We start from the raw sequence: 15,196 nt of genomic DNA, 5'->3' as shown, positions 1-15,196 counted from the left end.
CCTGTCTGTGTAAGTTTACAAGTCTACTTGTAATCATGCCAACACAATTTATAGGGGGTTGTTTTTAGAACCTTTACTCTTTGTCTTAAATGCCAGCACTTGTGTTGGAATATGTAGTGCAGAACTGAAATGACATTCAGCCTTTGGTCCAGGAAATCTTGTCAATCATGTGTTTTTTTTTTTTTTTTTTTCTTCCTGAGATTCTGTTTTCATGTAATCTTAACTTTGAACTTAGATCAGATAATAACAGTAGTGTTCACAAAGGCTTGCTTTAGCTTAGGGTTTTTGTAGAGCTGTAAATGGCAAACATTTATTGTATGCTTATCCTGTGCCAGGAACTGCTTTTAAGAGCCTTATATGTAATATTAATAACTCATTTTACAGTCACAGCAAACTGATGAGGTAGATAATGTTGTCATTCCCGTTTTACATGAGTGAAAAAACAAGACAGAGAGAGGTTTAAAAAGTTTCCCAACATCTCATCACTATTAAGTGTCAGAGCAAGTATCAAATATAGTTAGAATCTATGTTCTGAACCACAACTCTATACTTCCTTGTTCCCATGGAAACTGAAGAAGATCCTGACTAACCAGAGGTTATTAGTTTCTTGATTTTCCCCTTGGCAGTTATACAGCAATGAAAATTAATTAACTCATTTGATAAATATGCTACATAATGGTGATCAAGACAGATAGGCAGGCTCTCTGCCCTGAAGGGGCCTTCTGGTATTTCAGACTTTTGTCAGTTTGGTTCTAGTTGGTTTTTCCCCTTAGAACCCAATGTTTCCTGTGGTGAACTCAAAAGAGTTCTTGCTACTGCAAAGTGGAACATTGTAACCTTGGTGACTTCAGCAAAGCTCACTTTTACTAGAGCAAGTATTTGTAACATTTTGACAGGGATAACTATTTTTTTGGTTGGGATTTTTCTCTTTGAACATTTTTTTCTCTTGCACCTATCCCATCCTTTCAAAGACTGTACTGTTAGTTTTGGTTTAAAAATTCAAAATGTAACACTAGCATGTACTTGTCTTTGTTACATTTCTCTCAAATCTTTTCAAACTTTTGGGGATTTGTTTCTCTTTTTGTAAAGCATTAACAACCAACTTAATAGCATTTATCAAGCTACTATGGAATTGTACCAGGATAAGACTCAGTGACATGTGACAGGAAAATCTAGATGACAGTGGCTTAAATAAGATAGAAACTTATATATATATATATCTTTACATAAAAGAATTTTGGAGGTAGGCAATCTAGGATTGGCATAGTGGTTCCACAAAGTTGTTAGGGAGCCAGGCTGTTTCCTATTCATTTACAGTATCTCTGCTGTTGCTGCTAAGAGATACTGTCAATCGTGTCCGACTCTGCGACCCCATAGGCGGCAGCCTACCAGGCTCCCTCGTCCCTGGGATTCTCCAGGCAAGAATGCTGGAGTGGGTTGCCATTGTGTATGGCTATCCTCCTTGGGGTCCAAGATGGCTGAAAGGGCTCTAATCATCACATTATACCCTAGGTAATAGGATGGAAAGTAGGCAGAAGACTGTATCTCCATTCTTTTTATGAATTAAAAAAAAAAAGAAGTCCCATACAATGTTTAGATCTCAACAGCGAGAATTTAGTAATGTGGTCGTACCCATTGCAAAGGAGACTAGGAAATGTAAGATTTTATTTGAGTGGCAATAGGACCATGAATGAATGAGAAAATATATGTTGTTGTTCAGTGGCTAAGTTGTGTTTAACTCTTTGCAACCCCATGAACTGCAGCACACCAGGCTTCTCTTTCACTGTCTCCTGGAACTTGCTCAGACTCATGTCCATTCAGTCAGTGATGCCATCCAATCATCTCATTCTCTGTTACCCTCTTCTCCTCTTGCCCTCAATCTTTCCCAGTAACAGGGTCTTTTCCAGTGAATTGGCTCTTTGCATTAGGTAGCCAAAGTATTGGCGATTCAGCTTAAGCATCAGTCCTTCCAATGGATATTTGGGTTGATTTCATGTTGGGTTGACTGGTTTGATCTCCCTGCTGTCCAAGGGACTCTCAGGAGTCGTCTCCAAGACCACAGATAAAAAGCATCAATTCTTTGGTGCTCAGCCTTCTTTGTGGTCCCACTCTCATATCTGTACATGACTACTGGAAAAAAACATAGCTTTGACTAGTAGGGCCTTTGTCGCAAAGTAATGTCTCTGCTTTTTAATATGTTGTCTGGATTTGTCATAGTTCTCCTTCCAATGAGCAAGTGTTTTAATTTCATGCTTGCAGTCATTGTCTGCAGTGATTTTGGAGCCCAAGAAAATAGTCTGTCACTGTTTCCACTTTTTTCTCCATCTATTTGCCATTAAATGATGGGACCAGACGACATAATCTTTGTTTTTTGAATGTGGAGTTTTAAGCCAGTTTTTTCACTTTCCTCTTTCATCTTCATCAAGAGGCTCTTTAGTTCCTCTTCATTTTCTGCCATTAAAGTGGTATCATCTGCATATCTGAGGTTGTTGATATTTCTCCTGGCAATTTTGATTCCAACTTGTGAGAAATTTCACTCTGCATATAAGTTAAATAAGCAGGGTGACAATATACAGCCTTGACGTACTCCTTTCCCAATTTGGAACCAGTCTGTTGTTCCATGTAAGGTTCTAACTGTTGTTTCCTGACCTGCATACAGGTTTCTCAGGGGACACGTAAGGTTTTCTGGCATTCCCATCTATTTTAAGAATTTTCCACAGTTTGTTGTGATCTACACAGTCAAAGGCCTTAGCATAGTCAATAAAGCAGAAGTAGATTTTTTTTGAATTCCCTCCTTTTTCTATGATCCACGGATATTGGCAATTTGACCTCTGGTTCCTCTGCTTTTCCTAAATACAGCTTGTACATCTGGAAGTTCTCAGTTAACATATTGCTGAAGTCTAGTTTGAAGGATTTTAAACATAATCTTTCTAGCATGTGAAATTAGTGCAATTGTAAGGTAATTTGAACCTTCTTTGGAATTGGAATGAAAATTGACCTTATACAGTCCTATGGCCACTGCTGAGTTTTTCAAATTTGTTGGCATATTGAGTGCAGCTCTTTAATAGCATCATCTTTTTTTTTAGCTTAATTTTAATTTTTTTTAATACCAAAATCATTTTGTATTGGTTTTTATTTTTTTATTGTATTTGTATAGCTGCACCATCATTTAGGATTTGAAATAGCTCAGCTGGAATTTTTTCACCTCCACTAGCTGTTTATAGTAATGCTTCCTAAGGCCCACTTGACTTCATATTCTAAAATGTCTGGATCTAGATGAGTGACCACACCATCATGGTTAAGCAAGTCATTAAGACAGTTTTTGTACAATTCTTTTGTGTATTCTTGCCACCTCTTCTTAATCTCTTCTGCTTTTGTTAGGTCCTTGCCATTTCTGTCCTTTATTGTGCCCATCTTTGCATGAAATGTTCCCTTGGTATCTCCAATTTTCTTGAAGAGATTCCTCTATTTCTTTGCTCTGTTCATTTCTTTGCATTTGTGCTTTTTTAATAAAATTCTTTTTTAGAAATAGAAATTATTTAAAAAAAAAAAAAAAGAAGGCTCTCTTATCTCTCCTTGTTATTCTCTGGAACTCTGCATTCAGTTGGGTGTATCTTTCCCTTTCTCCTTTGCCTTTCACTTCTCTTCCTTTCTCGCTATTTGTAAGACCTCCTCAGATAATCCCTTTGCCTTCTTGCATTTCTTTTTCTTGGTCATCTCTTCAGGCTGCCACCGCCATGTTATCCTGAGAGAATATGTAAAAGGGGGTAATTTGAAGTCTCTGCCACAGGTACTTTTCATATAGTTGGCATTTGAAAAAATTTATTATTTTTTATAAACTTGACAGTCATATTCTTAGAGGGCATCACTCAAGTTGTTAATAAAGGTAGGTAATCCTAGACTTTTCCTTTTATTACTATTTTTACTTTATTATTTCATATAGTATATTGTTACACTAACTGCATCTAAAATAAATCCACCTGGAATTAGCTTATGCAAAATGGGTAATATATTGGAAGAATATGGGAGAAATCCTTGGACAAGGCAAGCCTAAGAAGAAGAAAGGCAACATTCTTCCATTGGTCAAGAAAAACTGGAACTGGGAATTCCAGTGTAACAATGACATTTTCTTCATACTCTTTGCTTCCCTCTGTCCATTGGTTTTATCTCCCCAATGCAGAATGTTTTTTTTTTTTTTTCCACTTGACAAAAAATTGTCCAATGACATCTCCCAGATTTTATTCTAGGTGAGGCCTGACATGACCTCTCTTCCAAAGTCTAAAAAGCTTGGAGGAATGGCTTCCTCAGTTCATCTTGTGTCAGAAATTCACCTCTTGACCAGTTAGCTATGGCCGAAGGGACAGTCCAGCAGTAATATGACTTCTTTGGCTGCTCCGTTCCGTTCCGTTTCATCGCTCAGTCGTGTCCGACTCTATGCGACATTGTGGACTGTAGCCTACCAGGCTTCTCCGTCCATGGGATTCTCCAGGCAAGAATACTGGAGTGGGTTACCGTTTCCTTCTCCAGGGGATCTTCCCGACCCAGGGATTGAACCCGGGTCTCCCTCATTGGAGGCAGACGCTTTAACCTCTGAGCCACCAGGGAAGCCCTCTTTGGCTGCTATCATGTGATAAAATGTGGACATGGGAAAAGCATTTCTCTAGGAAAGGGATATGCTGGCTACACAACTGTATAGACTACACTATAATTATACAAGATGGAGAAACATAGGTCAGTGGCCTGAATTAAATAAATGATAAAGGAGAATATTATCTATCCTAAGGAAAACAAAAGTTAATTTAGCTGTCAATAAACAATGGTAACCCACTCCAGTATTCTTGCTGGAGAATTCCATGGACGGGGAGACTGGAGGGCTGCAGTCTGTGGGGTCAGACTGCATAGAGTTGGACACGACTGAGTGACTAACACACATGCCCATAGACACACACACACACACACACACACACACAACTTTTGATATGACTGCAATATATATAAAGTTTACTATGTGTCTGGCATTTTGTTCAGTGCTTTTTAACATGTTGAGTTGTTCATTTCTCACAACTCTATGAGCTAGAGATTGTTAACGTCTTTTATAGATGGGAAAACCAGGGCTCAAGGAGGTTAAGTATTATGTTCAAGATCATCCAGCTAATAAGTAAGCTACAGTTGTCTTAACTTCCACATTTTTAACTACTAGGGTAATCTACTGTCTATTACTTCTCCATCTTGAGTTGAAAACTATGGTCATTTTTGATGAAGTGATTATTAGCTTTTTTCCCCTCTTCAGTTCTGCCATAACAATGCTATGTGAACTTCATGAGTCTTGTAACATATCTGAGTCTAAATCTCTTCACCTGTAAAAAGATCGAGTTGATTCAAATAACATTTTCCCCTTTGTTAATGCAGGCAATATTTTATTTCTGAAGACAAGAGATGTTTTTTATAAATTTTATTTCATTCAATATTTTTGAGTGTTTCCTGAGCTAGGTCTGTGTTAGGAGTTGTGATGAAATTAAAAATATTTAAGACGTATTTTCTGCTTACAGTATTTTGGACAAACAAACAGAATTATTATTTTGCAGATTTAGAAGTCCGGAGATTAGCCTTCAAAAGTGATATAACCATCAGCTCAGCTGTATCTTCAAGGTTCTGCTCTCTGTTTGCTGTTCTAAGTGTGTCAACTTCATTCTAAGTTAGTCCCCCTTAATGGCTGTTAGATTGCTGCCAGTGGCAATTTGGGTTATAAGCTGACTTGCTCATACCTGGTAGAAAGGAGACAATCTTCTCTCCAAAGCATGGGCTAAAAATCCTTCTGATTGGGTCAGTTTACCCCAGGACCACTGGTGGCTCAGAGGTTAAAGCGTCTGCCTGCAATGCAGGAGACCCAATTTCGATCCCTGGGTTGGGAAGATCCCCTGGAGAAGAAAATGGCAACCCACTCCAGTATTCTTGCCTGGAGAATCCCATGGAGGGAGGAGCCTGGTAGGCTACAGCCCACAGAGTTGCAAAGAGTGGGACACGACCGAGCTACTTCATTTTCACTTTCACACAGTTTTCAGGTGTAATAATTAGAATAGTCTAGGATCTGGCATAACTTAGGGTCTAGGTCACATGCAGTAAAAGAACAAAAAACAAAACCAAATCTCAGTAGCTTAAACAACAAAGGTGTAGCTTTTACTCAAACTGTATATCCATCCTGACTTGATGAAGGAAGGAGCGGGCTGTTCCACACTGTCCTTTCTTAGGGAACTAAGTTAACTAAGGCTTTATCATCTTCAACAATACTGGTCTTGAGACTGGGGAAGAGTAAACACTAGATGGACTTATACTTGCAATTCAAGTGTTCTCCCTGGAAGTGACACATATCACTTCTACCCACAACCCACTATAGACTATTGACTTCAATTAGTCATATGGTCCAGCCAACTACAAGAGTTGGGGTAGGTGGCAGGGATGTAATCTCTGCATATGCCCAGAAAAACAGATTAACTCAGACTAATTAAATTGCCCTTCTGTAGCTGGAGGTTAGATGGTTATCTAAAAAACAAACATAAAAACAAAAACATGGAACTCTATAAATAAGGAAGGAATAAGCTTTGGCCACCTCATGCGACGAGTTGACTCACTGGAAAAGACTCTGATGCTGGGAAAGGTTGGGGGCGGGAGAAGAAGGGGACGACGGAGAATGAGATGGCTGGATGGCATCACCGACTCTGTGGACATGAGTTTGAGTGAGCTCCGGGAGTTGGTGATGGACAGGGAGGCCTGGCATGCTGTGATTCATGGGGTCGCGGAGAATCGGACACGACTGAGTGACTGAACTGAACTGAACTGAACTGAAGAGTAGATGCTGAATAAGAAACCAACAGCGTCAATTATTTGACATATTACCTTAATGGAGAAGACAGAAATTTCAGCCATGGAGGCAAGTCATAGGGAAGGATACTTTGGCTAATTTCATTGGTCTTTAAATCAATCGCTTCATTTATTCTTTTGATTGGAAAGATTGACTTTGGCTCTTTAATGAGTGGATGTAGTTGGAATTTCTATGGCTCAAAAGTGACTTAAAATTTTATTGGATTTGGAAGTATGGACTGTTTTTCCATATTTTATTGTTGTAGTTCCTGCCAATGGGGTGTCAAGCTAGCTAGATGTATTGTTTTAGAACTGACAAACAACTAAAGTTTATCTAGTCCAACTTTTTTATTTTGCAGATGAGAAAACTAGGCCCAGATGGGTAAAATGATTATCTCAAGGTCACACCTTTTTGCATGTAGCAATAACAGTGCTGTCTTTTGGATGATTTGCTGTAAAATTGAATCCTCTGAGTAAAATGTAGCTAGAATAACAATTAGAAAACAAGATTAAAAATGTGGTTAAATTTTTTCTTAATTTATAAGAAAGTTTTCAGGACTGATACTCAGTCGGTCCACATTGGTAAAGATGGAAAATTTTCTAAACTGTTTGGTAAGTAGTTGCTCTGAACCTCCTGAGAGTCTCCTCAACCTTTCTCTCTGATCCTTCCCACCACTGTAATTTTGAGGGCCCACCTCAAAGGGTTGATTTTAAAATTAAATAATGGAGATAAACAGTTTATCATGAGACCTGGCACTCAGCAATATTATGACTTTTTATTTTTTTATTGTCATTAATGAAATAGTAGTCAATTTCAAACTAGCTCCTACATGAAAGTTCAGGATTTTGGAAATGTGATGGTATTCAAGTTCATTAACTTTGATCTAGCTAATCTCTTGATACAATAGCTTCTCATGTACTCACTAACTTTCATTTTGATCTTTTCTATTGTCTAATGGTTGACTCCTCCTCACCCTGCCTGCAAGACCCCACAAGTTCTGGTTGATGAAAGAATTTAATCTAGGTTGTGAAAAAGAATATAAAGTACTGACAAGGTTCTATTAGTTCTTAGTAAAACATATCATAAAGAATGTTCTGTACAGTGTTTTGTTGAGCATAACTTGCCTGTAAGTTTTCAAATAAGCAAAGATAGGCCTAACACCTCACTGGTGACGGAGCCGTGGAGGTTGTGGAGCAGTTCTACTTGCTCAAGCAAACATCAAGACACCAGGCATGATGAGAGGCGGATGGAGTAAGAAGAGATGGAGGGTCCAGAAGCACAGAGGGAGGCTGGAGCTTATGGAGAAATCAGCCTTTGACAGAGATGTCTACTGGTAGCCAGAGATGTTTAGAATCTTTTGGGGATTTTTTTCTGTCAGAAATTTAACCCAGCAAGAAGGCAGAGTTTCAGTAGTAACCTCTTTTATAGGAGTAAAAGAAATATGTTTTTTAAAAGCTGGAAATGTTGGGAATTTTCTTGAAATTCATTATTGGCCCAGACCTTAATGTGTAAAGACTGGTTCTCAAAAATCAGTTGTTTAACTGATATTTCCAGTTCTGAGGTGGCCACTAAATCCTGAGCACGTCCTGGAAAGGGCTGTGTTCTGTCAGTGACTGAGACGTCCATTGACTCAACAGAATGCAATCCAAATTGCTAAAGGACTAGTTTCTGAGTATGTTTTACATACAGCAAATTATCTGGTTTGGGCTTCCCTGATGGCTCCACAGTAAAGAATACTCCTGCCAATGCTGGAGAGGTGGGTTCAGTCCCTGGGTGAGGAAGATCCCCTGGAGAAGGAAATGGCAACCCACTCCAGTATTCTTCCCTGGGAAATGCCATGAAAAGAGGAGCCTGGTGGGCTGTAGTCCATGGGGTTGCAAAAGAGTTGGACATGATTTAGCTACTAAACAACAAGAAGACAAGAACCATCCTATAAATGTGCAAGAAATTCCAGACAAACATTCTTTGGACAGATTTTTTATTTTTTGAGCCAAAAGAGGTACAGAATATAAGTATTTCACTTCCTAGGCTTTTGGAAAGGAAAAATGAAGGCAATGTTAAAAAACCCAGGAGTTTTGAGGCAAATGTAAAGAAAAGCTTTGAAACTGGAGATCTTAAAGTTAAACATGTTTGCTAAAGTATTGTTAAAAAGCACTGTTTAATAAAGCAGAAATCGACCTCACCTCTGACTTCTAAATAGTGCCTAGGATTTGACTGATAAAACTTTGGCCTTTAATCTATCTTACTGTGGCATAAGTCTAAAATTTCTGTTCAATTCCAACAATTAAAGTATGTAGCCATTATAGCAGACTTTTGTTCAGTTTATTAACTTAGTGCAGAAACCTCACTGGAAAAGACTCTGATGCTGGGAAAGGTTGGGGGCGGGAGGAGAAGGGGACGACCGAGAATGAGATGGCTGGATGGCATCACCGACTCTGTGGACATGAGTTTGAGTGAGCTCCGAGAGTTGGTGATGGACAGGGAGGCCTGGCGTGCTGTGATTCATGGGGTCGCGGAGAGTCGGACACGACTGAGCGACTGAACTGAACTGAACTGAACTGCATAGGATAAATGATAGTTGAATGATGGAATATAAACGCTAAGCTAGTATATAGTTCTGGCTCTGCCAGTATATATTTTTGTGTAACCTTAGATCAGTCACTCTACTTTTTTCTCAAATTTGTCTCCTTACAGGGAGACAATCATAAGAATAACTGGAAACTACCACTTCACTGAGAGCTTTTTCTTTAAAGGGCTGATGATAAACCCAGTCGCAAGGTCCAGCAAACCTCTTTCAGAGGAAACTAAACTTCTCGAGGACAGGGAACTTTTTTTTTTTTTTGAATTAGCAGCATCACTGCAAGGAGATCCAACCAGTCCATTCTAAAGGAGATCAGTCCTGGGTGTTCATTGGAAGGACTGGTGCTGAAGCTGAAGCTCCAATACTTTGGCCACCTCATGCGAAGAGCTGACTCACTGGAAAAGACTCTGATGCTGGGAGGGATTGGGGGCGGGAGGAGAAGGGGACGACAGAGAATGAGATGGCTGGATGGCGTCACCGACTCGATGGACATGAGTTTGAGTGAACTCCGGGAGTTGGTGATGGACAGGGAGGCCTGGCGTGCTGTGATTCATGGGGTTGCAAAGAGTCGGACACGACTGAGCGACTGAACTGAACCGACCTGAACTGAATACAGTTTCTGGACTCTAAAAAAGTGTCAACAAATATTGTAAATTTATTAATATTATTAGGCAGATTGCAGTCTTGGCAGCCCACCACTGTCTCTTAAATCTCTTTTCTGTGATCCTTTCATTCTTGGCATCTAAAAGGCTGCCGATCTTCGCTCTGTGATGGGTTCCCAAGGCATTTACTCAAAAATATCCACGTCTAGAGAAGTCATTCTTGTCTTTATGGGCACCATTTCGCTTTCTCAAGGTATTGCACACAGGCTTGGGATCTGGGTCCGGAGGCTACAGGGAAGAGTTCGGTACGGGAAGCTCATCCTCCCGCCCTCCGATTGGCTGACTCGCACTCCACTCACGCTGTTCGTGTCTCTGATTGGCCACCGTAGCACCCCCGCCTCGGCTCGAGACTACTTTGTGTGCCGGGGCGGCGCGCTCAGCTCCTCCGGCTCAGCTAGCCGTCAGGGCTGGACTGGGCTAGCTCTTCGGCCCATTGCTCTGCATCGCGGGCGCCAGGAATTTTCCCGAGTCCGAGCCGGGTAGGAAGCATCCTAGGGAAAAGCTCCCTCCTCCGCCCCATGTTCTCTTTCCCGTACTGAATAAACTTCCGCCTTGGAGGGGTTGTTGCAGCCGCGGGTCGCGGGGGAGAGGCCAGGCACCGAACCCAGGCTCTCATGGGGGAGGGGTCTTTCTGTCCTGGCGAATGTGGAAGACCAGCTCTCACAAGATTAAACCGGGCTTCGCTATTCGCATGGGAGTGCGATGCCATTCTATGGTCGTGCTTTGCAAGCTGCAGCGGAGCGGCCAGACCTGCGCTACGGGGGCTGAGCAGCAGCGACCACTCCTAAAAAGTAGCAAGGAGCCTGCTTCATATCTCCAGTACCAGTGGTATTTAAGGGCCGCGGGCTGAACTGGCACGGGCCGATCCGTTTCCCGGCGGTTGAGAATACGGCATTCCCCGGAGGTGGCGCTCCCGGGAGTGGGGAAGCCCGGCTCCGCTCGCGCCTCCTTCAGCCTCTGGCCTTCAATCGGTAGAGGGCGGCCTACACTCGTGTCGGAGTCGGCGCCCGTGCGCGCAGCCCTGCTGCCCCTGCTAGAAGTCTCCCGGTCCAGCTGTGGCCCGCGGCTCAGCCCGGCCGTCCCACGCTGCGGCTACGCGGTCCGCGGGCGCGGCGAGAAGGGGGCGGGGAGAAGCCCCGGCCCAGGCGGGGGTCGCCGTAGGAGGCAGCGGCCAGCGCATGCGCGCCTTCTCCCAGAAGCTTGGGACGCGGAGGGGGCGCGCGCTCCCATTCGCGCGGGCACGCTTGCGCTAGCCACGGCTTCCCCGCCTGCGCTCGCGGTCAGAGCCGCTCCGGCGCGTGCGCGTGTCACCTCCGGTAGACCCGCGTAGCCAGGTTCTCTTCGCTCCAGGCCCCCTCCCCTCGCCGCCCGCCGGCCGACCCGACCCCTTCCTTTCCTCGCGGAATGGGGCCGGCGCTGCTCGGGGTCGCGCGCCCGGGTCCCGGCTCGCGCTCGGTCTCGCGCTGTCAGCGACTGCCTGGCTCGCGCCGCCTCGCGCTTTCCCCCAGCCAGTGGCGCCGAAGGCTCCGTTAAGCAGCGACGGCGGCGGTTCCTGTTTCCGTTTCTTCCTCTCCCTTCAGCAGGGAGCAGCATCCTCTACCCAGCCACCCCTCCCACTGCCCCGGCGCGGGGCAGCTGCGGCTGAGGGCTGTAGCGGCGGCGGCTGCTGGGGAGCGGCGGAGACCGCCTCTGCTCCCGCCTCGGGTAAGGGGGCGTTTGGGAGCCGGGCCCCGCGCGCCCCGGGGTCTGGAGGTGGGCAAGTGCGGGATCTCAGGAGGCTCCGGGGAGGTGCCTGCCGGCCGTCGCAGCTCTCTTTCCCCGGAGGCGACCCGCGGGCCTGTTGCTGCCACTGCCGCTGCTTATGCAGCGGCTCCGGGGAAAGTGGGGAGGGAGCCCCCGGGACCCTCTGATGGGTGCCTTTGCGCGGCCGCGGGCAGGGGACTAGGGACGCCTGCCGCCTCGGCCGGGGCGTGGAGCGGCTCGGCTGCTGCCCTCGGCGTCGCGCATCCTTGCTTAGGGCAGGGGCCGAAACCGAGCAAAGGAGATGGGGGCGGGGGTGGGAGGTGTCCCTCTTCTCCTCTGCTCTTACCTGCCCTTTCGCCAGCAACTCGCTGCCTGGTGTCACAGACTGGGGAGAAGCGTGCTTGTGAGTTCAGGGCTTTCCTGGGGGGTTCTCCGGCAGGGAATCGGGGAGTGGACCCGTGCAAAGATCCGCTCCCGGAGAGGAGCCGGTGCCAGGGCAGTTTCACGGCTTGAGTGCCGCTGCACCCTCGTTTGATGTGGAAATGTTGAGCTGGCGGTTTTAGAGCTCCAAACTTATTTGGGAATTTTAAATGAGTTAATAAATATTTATTTAACCTCCAGTTAAAGGAGGTTTGTCCTGCAAGAGTGAGTGGGCTGTCGTGTGCAGCGCCTGTTTTTTTCCCCCTCACAGTGGGGATTGCAATCTTCAGCCACACATAACGTCAGAGACGCAGTGTATTTCTTAAGTTAAATGGCAGTGTCATGGTTAGAATTTATCCCTGGTGAGTTTTAGCGTTTGAGTGAGGCCTTGGATACAGCAGGGTGTTATTTCTTATTCCCATGTTTGAGTTAGTTTGCAGTTGACTTAATCCAGCTCAAGAGTGTGGACCTAGGCAAGCCAGAATCTCCTATAGAAAAACCCCAAACCTCAAGGTAACGCAGACTGAATTTCGACAAAAGTTTTCTCTCAGTTTACAGTTAAACTCATCACAAGTAACTGATTGAACTTTGGCTTGGTTCTCTTTAGAAACTGCAAGCAACGTTTAATTGCAGTTTTTTGCTCCCTTGTTAGTCTTAGGGATAAGTGCATATTTATTTTCTTGATTAACTTTTGTTTTTATGCATATTTCTTTTAAAGAATGCATCATATAGAAAACTTTTAAGGAGAGAGATTTGCAGCACTATAGAGTTATGCTGAAGTAGTGGAGTAAGTTGTATTCTCTCTTCTTGAAAGTAACTTAAAATTAACCTGAAATCCTATGATGTATAATAAAGCCTTGTACATTGCTAGCCTTGTGAAATATACCATAAAATGCTCATAGTAAATAAATCTTAGTTTGATTTATACCTTCTACAATAGTAAGGATAAGGTGGGAATTCAAAGATTTGAAATTACGATTTTATAGCTTAGTATGTAAAAATGCAGGGTGTTAGATAGAAATGAATAGGATTTAAGGAACATAGAAGGGTGGTTTGGAGGCGTGAATTTTCCTTTCCCTGCTTTATAAACTGAGAATTCTACTTGAATTGCTGAACAGCTGGAATGAAAGTTGCATAGATAGCAGAAACAGATGCAAAAATGTGTCTTTGATCAAGTAGTGAGTTAACATGAAGAATATCTTGTGGTTTATTAAGACAGTGATTAAAAATAATTTCCATAAAACATAGCATTATATAGATTGTATTTTAGGATGTTCTTAAATTGAAATAGACACTTGAATTGTTTTCCTTCAAGTCAGTTTGAGACATAGAATTGAAAAAAAGTAACTTAGATTACATTCTGCAGTGTTTGGTTACAAGTTTTAACTAGTTATTTTAAGGCATTGGGGTGTCTTTAAAAGTGTTGAATTTTTAAATTACTAGTGGCTTGGAAAAACTTGTGTTCCTTGTTTATTTTTTTAAGTGCCTTTTTATCAGTAGGTTGGTCTGGAGGGGGAGCTAGTGCCAAAGCAAAGCATGGCTTAATGTATGTTTGAACTTTTTAAAACACCCCAAACCAGATTTTTATGACCAGAAGAAAGAGAAATTTAATTTTTAGTTAAAAGAGTAAGGGAATTGATGATGGATATATATCTTATCTGTCCATAGTTACTTGTGGAGTATACATATTGTATATTACAAATTAGTTAGAAGTTTTTTTCATGATCTGAAAATAAATGCATAAGGTTTGTTGAATTTCTCATTTTAAACCTCTGAAAGTATGTCCCCAAACTTAGGGTATATGATGATAGTTTCTTAACCTTCTTATGCATTGCATCAGAAAGGAAGCAGTATTTGTTAACCCTTTGTGCTTGTTGTATCTTCTTAAGTTTTTTCTTTATAATATCTACAGTTCTAAAATTTCAAAAGAGCTTCAGGTAGAGTCTTATAAGAGCAAAGATATCAAGTGTGTAGTAAGCTAGGTATTTATCAAAAGTAGAGGTAATTGCAATTAAAAAATGGGTCCTTTAAACATCTGGAGAGCAGGATCCCAAGGTCACTTCTTAACATCTCTCTCCTGCAATATAATGCAGTGAGTCCAGCTGATCTATGAAATTGAACTTGTGCCTTTGAATATGAAGCAGTAATTTTTTTGATCTGTGGCACTTTATTTAGGTTTCTGAACTGCAATCGGTTTTGATTTTACTTCTTACGGTTCACATATTCTTCAAATTCGAGGTTAGGATTGATTGTGTGTATATTAAAATCAGAATATTTTAGTTTTCTGAGGGTAGTAGTTGGGCTATTTTCCATTGCTGTTCATTGTGTAAATATAATTTCAGTGGTGGTAAAATAAAAAAGTAGATTCTTTGAAAGGAATGAAAATATCTGTGAGATACAGAATAGTGAGGTGTTTACTGTATTTACAAAGTTAATGCTATAAATTAATCAGTTTTATAAGATATTCTAGAATATTTTCATATATCTTTTTCATTTCTTTAATGGTTCTGATTCACTGCACAGTACATTTAGTGTCTCTTGGTTTAATTAAATGGTGAACATACCCATTTCATATTATAGCACACTTATAAAAGTAAAAGCATTTTCATTTCATAATCATAAAAGCAAATGTAAAAATAAACATGTAATTAAGTTTCTTTACTTAAAAATAAAACAAAATTGAGATTCTAAGCAACTCTGAAACCAGCATAATTTTTCTACGCAGGCATCAATACTGGTCCTATTGGTACTTTTCAAATGAGATGTCAATCTCCAGTCTTCTGTAGTCAACAGTAGTATTTTAGGTATAGGATTTGGAGGATCAATATCAAGTTTCCTTTGGTTCTCCTGTTGATGATTCTCTGGCTTATATTTCTATACCATATAGCTTATGGTTTTGCAGTTTGAATTGCTATTGAATTGTACTGTTGT

At 42.1% G+C, this 15,196-nt stretch overlaps 1 protein-coding gene and 1 pseudogene across 10 annotated transcripts in view; one reads left to right on the top strand and one right to left on the bottom strand.

Annotated features, from left to right (window-relative positions):
- FUT8 (fucosyltransferase 8) overlaps positions 1-15,196 on the top strand; it is a 452,301-nt gene that overhangs the window by 112,344 nt on the left and 324,761 nt on the right. For 6 of the 10 annotated variants that reach the window (XM_055437117.2, XM_055437107.2, XM_055437111.2 and 3 more), the window contains exon 1: positions 10,780-11,806. The exons of 1 other annotated variant lie outside the window; for it this stretch is intronic. The gene's annotated coding sequence lies outside the window, so the exon portion shown is untranslated. Of the gene's footprint in view, positions 1-10,466; positions 10,582-10,779; positions 11,807-15,196 lie in introns of those variants that run through there. 3 more of the 10 variants (XM_055437108.2, XM_055437112.2, XM_088839528.1) reach the window with 1 other exon arrangement.
- On the bottom strand, positions 10,497-11,332 carry LOC148776415 (uncharacterized; annotated as a pseudogene).

This window comes from Moschus berezovskii, chromosome 9 (genome assembly GCF_049115385.1).
Source record: "Moschus berezovskii isolate FMDL1 chromosome 9, NW_MosBer_1.0, whole genome shotgun sequence".
Taxonomy (NCBI): domain Eukaryota; kingdom Metazoa; phylum Chordata; class Mammalia; order Artiodactyla; family Moschidae; genus Moschus; species Moschus berezovskii.
The sequence above is the reverse complement of the archived record's forward strand: the minus strand, read 5'-3'. Positions and strand labels throughout refer to the sequence as shown.